The sequence below is a fragment of the Arachis stenosperma genome, chromosome 9, assembly GCF_014773155.1.
Source record: "Arachis stenosperma cultivar V10309 chromosome 9, arast.V10309.gnm1.PFL2, whole genome shotgun sequence".
NCBI classification, from domain to species: Eukaryota; Viridiplantae; Streptophyta; class Magnoliopsida; order Fabales; family Fabaceae; genus Arachis; species Arachis stenosperma.
In genome coordinates this window covers 67,014,303-67,024,140 of record NC_080385.1, presented here as the reverse complement: position 1 = coordinate 67,024,140, position 9,838 = coordinate 67,014,303, and positions in this window count along the sequence as shown.

The following is a 9,838-nucleotide window of genomic DNA, read 5'->3' as shown; positions in this document are numbered from 1 at the left end:
AAGGAATTGGCTATTGATCAAGATCTGAGAGATTGAGTCACCAAGGGATTGGGACTCAATCAATCATGATTGCCAAGAGGTCAATGAGTTGCATGATTGAAGAGGATATAAGCTGGATTCAATCCAAAGAGACAACATCTCCTGATCTCAATGAATTTCCCTATTCTCATCTATCACTTTCTTTATAGCTTCCATTTACATTCTGCAAATCTTCATTCCCGTTTATAATTCAGTCATTTATGTTTCTGCCCTTTATATTCTTGCCGTTTCTATTTCTGAACTTTATTGCTTTTCTTTACTTTCACGTCATTTACGTTTCTACCCATTTATAATTCTGCAATCACAATCTATTCTATTTAGCTTGACTAATTCACCAATTGGTTAAAATTGCTCAAAACTACCAATCTCTGTGGATACGATCCCACTCCACTGTGGGTTAATACTTGACGATAATTTTAGTGCGCTTGCCAAAAGAGCGGATTCATAATCAAAAACATTTATGAGGTGTGTATTCTAAACTCATCACGTACACACAGGTACCAAATATTACAATTCTGCTCGCTCGCACAAGGCGTGCTAGCGCCCCCAACAGACTAACCTTCGCAATGTGTGTGTGCGCACAGGGCTGTGCGTACGCACAGGTTGTAGATCCTCATTGGGTATGTGTGCGCACAAGCTGTGCTAGCGCTGTGAACAGGAAGCCCTCCCCATACACACAGGGGTGTGCGTGCGCACAGGTTTAAATTTTTGCAGGGTTCTGCGTTCGCACAAGGCTGTGCGTGCGCACATACAAGAAATCACAAAATTCTGCAACTTTGTAGAATTTCATATTTTCACCCCAAATTTTGAATGGTCATAACTCCCTCTACAAAGATCCAAATTTCACAAACTTTATATCAATTTGAAGAGTTTTCAACAAGCTTTACTTTTAAACAAATTTCAATCAATTTTAAAAACAGAGACATAAGTTATGATCGGACAAAGTTCATCAAAAACCAACTTTTACCAAAAGTTTACCAAAATTCAATTTCTCAATTTTTACCACTTAAACCAACCAAAACCAAATAAAACCATTCCAAACTCCATTTTTCACCAAAATCTACCCTCTTGGGTCACAATTCACAACTGATACCAATCTTCCATCACACTTCATCATTCTGAAATCTCAAATATCAACATATAACAATTACAAGAGGAAATCGAAACCATACCTTGGCCGATTTCTAATATGCACCAAAACCCCAAAAGAGCACAAGTTGAGCTTTAGACCACAAGCAAACCTCCAATATGACTCCAACAAGCACCAACAAGCTCCAAAAATTGCCAAAACCCACAACCTTAAGCTATAATACACATAAATCATGACTAATCAACCTAGGGTTTAACCTAATCACAAAACCACAAGAGATCAAGAATAACGTACCTTACCCAACAATATTGGAAGCCAAAACCACAAGCAATCAAGTGCTAGAGTGTACCTAAACACCCAAAACACAAGATTTCACTCAAAACCAAACCCAAAAATTTGAATTTCAAAAGGGCACAAAAACTGGGAAAGAAAACTCATAAATCTTACAACAAAGCTTGGATAGAAATGACGGGCTCGGCGAGAGCTTCGCATAGCCGCTGACGGCACGCGAATCGGAGCACCGTGGATCGAGATATCGCGGATTGAAGTGAGAAGTGAATAGTGACTCTTCTCTCTTCTCCCTCTTTGCTTTCTCAGCTGGTGTGTTGTGTTTATGAGTGTTATGTGTTGAATGGATTCATTTAATGAACCCATTAGCATTTTTTATGGCCCGTTTGGCCCAACTTTGGGCCAAACATTTAAAATTAACGTCCGGTTTTTATTTCTAATATTTTTCTAAACTTTTTTTACTGTTTTCACCTTTTCTCGCGTAGCACCGAGCAGACTTGAACCGGTTTGACCGGTTCAACTGCCAGTTCGCAGTTTTCTCAATTTTTCGCAGAAAACACATTTTCTGACTCAGAAAATCCTACTGAGTCCATAAATCATATTTATATCCCCAAATTCTCGTTCTAGCTTTCCGGAACCTAATTTGGGCATTTAAATTATTCTATTCGTGAAAACTTCAATTCTTACATCCTCCCACCTTAAAAAGATTTTCGCCCTCGAAAATGCTAATCAGCATGCTTTCACTGCGTCACTTTGATCGCTCGTCATCACATGTCCGAATTCCTCGGCTTCCGCCACTAGAATCCTCGTAACCCATGGTTTACTTCCAACGAAACCCTAAGCTCTTGTAATCCTAATGACGACTTTGTAAAAGATAGAACCAAGCCACCCTAAGGTCCAAGTAATATATAATACTCAAAACATACGCTTACCTCTCGTCGGAGGATCCGAGCCCGTCGTATCACATGCATCCAAGGTAAGCACACGGTCGAACTGTTGATTCTGACTCATGTTCTGGTTTTCATTATGATGGCAGTTCTTGGCTAGGTGCCCAGGTAGTCCACAAGCATAACACAAGCGACTTCCCCTCATGTGGTTAGACTGGGCATTGTTGTCCCTTCTAAAGTTCCCTTGACTTAGCAGAAGCTGAGGAGTGTGTCCATCTTTCTTGAAGTTTTGTACCCTTGGTACAAGGTAATTGTCACGTTCCCTATTAGTGTTTTCTCCGTGAGTGTCCCTGGACAAAGCTACCATTTTCGTATACTCCTCAACGACCCTCGCCTTGTTCACCAACTCAGAGAAGGTACTAATCTCTATAGGAGCCACAGCAGTCATGATGCTATCTTTCAAGCCCCTCTTATATTTGATACATTTCCAACTATCATGGGTCTCCGGGGCACTCTGACACACCCTAGAAAACCTAGAGAGGTACTCGAATCGGCTTGCGTAGTCCGCCAGAGATAAGGAACCTTGCTTCAGCTGCATCAGTTCAATCTTCTTCGTTTCCCTTGCAGACTCAGGAAAATACTTCTTGTAGAGCTGTAGCTAGCTGATAAGTGGCACTCGGCTTGCCAGCAATGCTCGGCCTCTCCCGCAAGCTGATAAGCAGCAAACTCCACGTATTGGTTGTTCGGGACATGCTGTGCGTGCAGCGCACGCTCCATAGCTTGGAACCAGTTATCCGCTTCCGTAGGATTAGTTGAACCACGAAAACCCAGAGGGTGAACCTTGAGAAAAGTCGCCAAGGTCATCGAAGTACCACCCGTGTTATCGTCCTTTCCCTCAGCATGGTCATTTGCATTTCCTTTGCCATTTTCGTTGTCATTTCCCGCCGGTTGACTGACGATTAGATTTTTGATGGTTTAGAATTTCACAAATGAATTCTCGTTGCAAGTATAGTCTCTAAACCAATCGCTAATCCTTTCATACAAAAAGTTGTTTGTCACTAAAACAAACCCCTAAATTTATAAACCGAAGTATTCAAACCTCGGGTCGTTCTCCCTAGGAATTACAATAAAGTGTCTTGTTATTGTTTTGAGTTGTTTTGGGGTTTTGATAAGAGGCATGAAAGTAAATGGCAATAAAAATAAACTAACAACTATAAAAGGCTCTTGGCAAGGTATGAAAATTAGAAGTCCTATCCTAGTTATCCTTCTCAATTGTGATGAGAATTGTTCATTGCTACCACTTAGTTAACCCTTACTAGATAAAGGAAAGTCAAGTGGATGAATTGACTTGAGCCACAAGTTCTAGCCAACTCCCAAGGAAAGACTAGCTTTAGTGCACTCCAAACCAATTAGCAATCTCTCCAATTATCAATCAACAAAGGAATTAGATAACTCAAGTGTCACTAATTACTCTACCTAGGCCAAGAGGAACAAAATCTACACTAAAACTAAAAGAGACATTTTAACAAACACATAAAGTGCAATAGAATTAAACAACATAAATTGCAAGAATTAAAGAGAGATCTAACTACAAAGGCAAGAGATTAACAATGGAAAAGCAAAGAAGAACAATTATTATGAATTACCTCTTATTAAATTGAAAGAATGTAGAGGGAACAATACTAGATCTACAACAAAATGTAAGAAGAACATAAAGGAAATTACAACAAAAGAGTAGAAGAAGATGAATCTAACAACAAAGAATTGAAATGTAGAAGTAGAAGAAAGCAAAGATTAAAACCTAGATCTAAGAACTAATCCTAATCCTAATCCTAATTCTAGAGAGAAGTGAGAGCTTCTCTCTCTAGAAACTAACTTCTAGCTACTAAACTAAACTAATGGTTAAAAGTTCAGTTGATTCTTCTTCAATCCTTGGCTTAAATAGCATCAGAAATGAGTTGGATTGGGCCCACAAGGCTTCTAAAATCGCTGGCCACATGTTGCTTTAAGTGAACTAGGTGGCAGCAACGGCGCGTGCACGTACTTTGCGCGTGCGCGCCACCATACGTGTAGCAACTATGGCAAATCTTATATTGTTTCGAAGCCCCGGATGTTAGCTTTCTAACCCAACTGGAACCGCATCATTTGGACCTCTGTAGCTCAAGTTATGGTCGTTTAAGTGCGAAGAGGTCGGCTTGACAGCTTTCCGGTTCTTTCATTTCTTCATGAGTTCTCCAACTTTTCATGCTTCTTTCTTCATTCCCTTGATCCAATCTTTGCCTTCTAAGTCTGAAATCACTTAGCAAACATATCAAGGCATCTAATGGAATCAAGGAGAATTAAATTTAGCTATTTTAAGTCCTAGAAAGCATGTTTTCACTCTTAAGCACAATTAAAGGAGAATATACAAAACCATACTATTTCATTGAATAAATGTGGGTAAAAGGTGATAAAATCCCCTAGATTCAATACAAGATAAACCATCAAATTGGCGTTTGTCAACCTCCCCACACTTAAACCAAGCATGTCCTCATGCTTAAGCCAAAAGAAAGCAAAGGGATCAACATTTATTCAATGAAAACTAACTAAATGCAATCTACCTATATGCAACTATCTACATGAATGCAATTGCTTGGTCAAAAAAAATTAATTCCCAAGAAGCATATATAAGCACAAGGGCAAAAGGTATTAACAACCATGCCAAACCACAATTGAATCGAGCTATTAAATATTTTTACAAACTTGCATGAAAGGAGATGATCATTGGTGGAAACATGTAATTGAGCATCAAACCCTCACCGGATGTATTTGCACTCTATTCGCTCAAGTGTTTAGGGTTGATTCACTCAATTCTCTCCTAATCATGCTTTCCAAGATTTGTTCTTCTTCTAACAATCAACAAATATTTCATGCATGCATACATATATCATGAGGTCTTTTCATAGGTTGTAATGGGGTTAGGGTCAAGGTAGGATGCATATTTGGTTAAGTGAGCTTGGAATTTGAATCTTTGATAAGTTTAGACTTCCCACCTAACCTATGACATCCTATTCAATTAAGTTCTAATCTAACTACCCATTTTTCACTTTTTCACATACTCATGCATTTTCTTTTCATTTCACAACACTTATGCATTGATTTTATTGAGCTATACTTTGATTTGGGGCATTTTGTCCCCTTTTTATTCCTCTCTTTTTTATTTCTTCTTTTTCTTTCTTTTTTTTTTTATTTTTTTTATATTGTTTTTTTTCTTTTTCTTTTCTTTTTCTTTTATTTTTTTTTCTTTTTTTTTCTATATACACAAGAACATCAATGCATAAGGTCTATACATTTAATCAATACATGAGCATGTACCCCAATTCCCAATAATTTCAATAAAAATACAAAACTACCATTTTATTCCCCCAATGTCCCAAGATTTCCACACTTGAATGATACTCACACACACTAGCCTAAGCTAATAAAAGATCCAAATTAAGGACGTTTATTATTTTTCGCTTTAAGGCTTGTAATATGCTAAATTAAGAACAAAGTGGGTTAAGCGTAGGCTCAAATTTGGCTAACAAAGGAAGATAAAAGGTAAGGCCATTTGGGTAAGTGAGCTAATGGAATGATGGCCTCAATCATATAAATGCATGAATACACAAAATAATGGACATAAAGAATCAAACAAATCAAAGATTACATTCGTAGAAAGAGAATAATGCACACAAGAAGGAAAATAAGTGGTTATAAGATGTAACCACATCATTAGGCTCAAATCTCACTTGCTTGTGTTCTTAGCTCAAAAATATGATCCACAATATATATATATTTCAAGCAAGTTCTATGAAAAGTTTTCACTCAAATCAATTAAGGTGCCCTATAGATAGAAATCTTGAAAATTTTCATTATTTTGACTAAGCTTATTGTGTATACATATGCAAAAAATTGAGGGAATGCAAGTGAAAATCCTAAAATCCTAGAATGAAATGCAAAAGTGTTGGGATTAGAAACTTGTCACCCGAAATCGCCGAACGGTCGGACGACCTCCCCACACTTAAAAGTTTGCACCGTCCTCGGTGCACTCAAAGATGAGCAAGGTGGATGAGTTGCCACAATTGATGAGCTCCTTCAAAAGGTTGTGCGGATGACTTGTTTGTTGCCCCATTTAAAAGCTTTTCCTTTCTCCTCCGTATTGGTGGCCAACCCAAAAGGAAAGAAAGAAAGAAAATTAAGCCTATAACAAAGATATCAAGGCAATTAGAACATAGGCGGGGCTAATGCCAAAGAAGAGTAAGGTTCTCACTACATGTTAGCTACGCATGTAAGTGAGAAAACAATATAAGCTAATGGCATATTAACTAATACTTGATGCAAGAGTAAAATCGAAGCGTGAAGAGCATATGGCACATCAAGTTCACATAAGAAGAAGTGGGTCATGAAAGACAATATGAGGTCATATCAATGCACACAGACATAAGAGTCATACAAGATGAAGCATTGATTTAAAAGTTTCATCACCCAACAATATCAAACAAGTCAAGAGGCACCAAAATAATGCAAGAATTTCTCAACAATTGAGTGTAAGAATCCAACACCATTATTGAAATGACACTTAGAAAAAAAAACTGAAAACATGCTATAGAAACAAAATGAAAATGGAAAGAGTAGAAGTATGCGAATGCAGTGAACAAAAGAAAATGGAAGATGAGGAAAAAAACTCTTTTTTTTTATTTTTTATTTTTTTTTTTACCGACGCGTGCGCGTCATGCACGCCTACGCGTCGATGTGCATATTGGTTGAAGGACGCGTACGCGCCAGGTGCGCGCACGCGTGCGTCGAGTTAGGCCGGAGGCATAATGTCGGCCCAAGTCTGGCACAACTCTCGGGTAAAAGTACCGAGAGTGCAGATTGTGCAATCGACGCGCGCGCGCACAGTGTGCGTGCGCGCGCATTGCGAATTTAAGATCATGTGCGCGTACGCGCCAGGTGCGCGTACGCGCCAGGTGCGCGTACGCGTGCATAGACTTGTGCTCTAGGCCCAATGTTCGCACAGCGCAGGCCTAACTCTCGGGTTTTTGGCCGGAGTCAAATTTTTTGCATCCACGCGTACACGTACAATGCACGTCCGCGTGGGTGGTCAAAAAATGCTCAGGTGCGCGTACGCGTTATGTGCGCGCACGCGTGGATAGTGTTCTGTTTTTCAAAAATATTTTTCTAAGTTCTTACACCAATCCAAGCCTTTCAATCCTCCAAACAGCTACCAAAACACCCTAAAACCTTATTTATCATATTATACTTCTAACTAAACTTAACAAACCAATAAAAACATGAAGTTAAACTAATTCTACCAATATGTACAAAGAAAGAAAATGAAAAGATGTTACCATGGTGGGGTGTCTCCCACCTAGCACTTTTATTTATTGTCCTTAAGTTGGACTTATGGGGAGCTCTTCTCAAGGTGGCTTGTGCTTGAATTCATCTTGGAACTCCCACCAATGCTTGGTTCTCCATTGTACCCCAAGATTTCTTATGGATTGAGCCAAGTGTTGATGGAGTTCTTCACAAGCTTGGGGCTCCCAAAGTTGATCCTCTTTTTGTGATCCGGGGTCCCACACTTTGTTTTCACACCCGTCTTGAGGTTGATCATCATTATTAGTCCAACCGGGTGGTGAGTAGGGTGAATTCTCTATGAAGTGCCCAACAATCCTTCTAGACCCATCTATTTTAGCACTACTCCATCCTTTATATCTCATGTTTGATGCATCAACCATAATGAGCCTTGATTTGCAACGCCCACCACAAAACCTTTTCCGCTTACGCTTCATCCCACAAACTTCCCTAAGTTGGCCATCCGTTTCAAGCAAACCATATTCAAGTGGGACAATAAAGCTAATAGAAATGAATTTTACCCACTCAAGTGAGGGAGTAGATGGCAACCTAGGTAGAGATGCTTCCAACAATCTTGACAAAGCGTATTCCACTCCCATCCTTCTATTTCTAAGGACTTCCACCTCTTCACAAGATTTCTCTATTCCAATCCTTTGCTCATTAGTACTATTTAAGCCTTTTCCCTTAATCAAACTATAATTGGGAGGGTGAAATAAGTTTACCTCCACAACATTTTCAAATGCACCGGGAGAAGGTTCTTCAAGTTCAAAGGATTCTCCACAACTAGGACTTGGTGCTTGCTCTTCATTGCCATGGGACTTCAATTCTTGCTCTATCCCATCCAAGTCTTCATATGGAATATGCCTTGGAAGGTGTGCACTTTCCTCCCTAGCATCAACTTCAATCATCTTGGAGGGGTTTTCTTCAACTCTATGTTCCCATGGAGGCTCCGCATCTCCTAAGTCTTCTACCACTTCTTCCTTGTCTTCAACCATTAAAGCTTCCTCCAATTGTTCCAATACAAAGTAACTTCCTTCATTTCCCACCGGAATTTCCAATCTCTCCTTCATGCTATGTTCTTCATTTGATTCTCCACATGTAGCCATGGGAGTTCCTTGAGTGTTCAAGCATTGGGAGGCTAATTGATTTGTTACCGCATCTAAGGCGGCCATGAAATTTTGCACATCCCTTTTCATCTCTTCTTGCCCTTGAACAAGAACACCAAGGGTTTCATCCATTAGAGATTGGGGTGGTTGGAAGGATTCATCATTTTGGGGGAAGGGTTCATAGTAGGAAGGTGGTTCTTCTTGGTAGCGTTGTGGTGGTTCAATGTTTTCCATTCTTTTCACTTGTTGCACAACGCACTCCATAGTTGCTTGAAATTGATCCAATACTTCCTTGAGATGATCCCTTGACTCTTGTTCCTCTTGGATAATATGATTAGGATCATGTGGCTCTTGGATCAATGGATATGAGTATTCTTCCATGGGAGATTGTGGTGGAAAGTAGTATTCATCTTGTGGTTGAAAATTTTCGTATATTGGAGGTGGTTCATCTTGGTAATAATATGGAGGGGGTGGCTCTTGAAAATGTTGATGTTGGGGTGGTGGTGGCTCTATGTGTGGTTCATACGGCTCATATGGTTGTTGGTAGGATGGGTATGTATTAGGGTCATATGAAGGTGGTTGGTAAAAATAGGCTTGTGAGTGTGGTTGAGGCTCATGTTGAGGATGTGAATCATAGGCATATGGTGGTGGTTCTTAAAAGTCACAAGGAGATTCACCATAGCCATTTGATTGGTATGCATCATGGAATGGCTCTTCTTCATAGTTCATTGGTGGAGGTTGTTGCCAAGAAGATTGATCATATGCATATGGCTCCTCCCACCTTTGGTTATCCCATTCTTGATACACATCTTCATTATAGTCTTCATTTCCTACAACATTTTGATAACCAAACTCATAGCCAAGGTGAGAATTCATGATAGCAAGAGCAAATAAGAAACAAAAACTAATAAGAAATAATGAAACAAAATACTAAGACTAGCGAAAACTAACAAGCAATCAAAAAAATCAAGCTATTCACAATATTCACATATATACAATAACCAATAACACAAAACCATTGCAATTCCCCAGCAACGGCGCCATTTTGACGATTA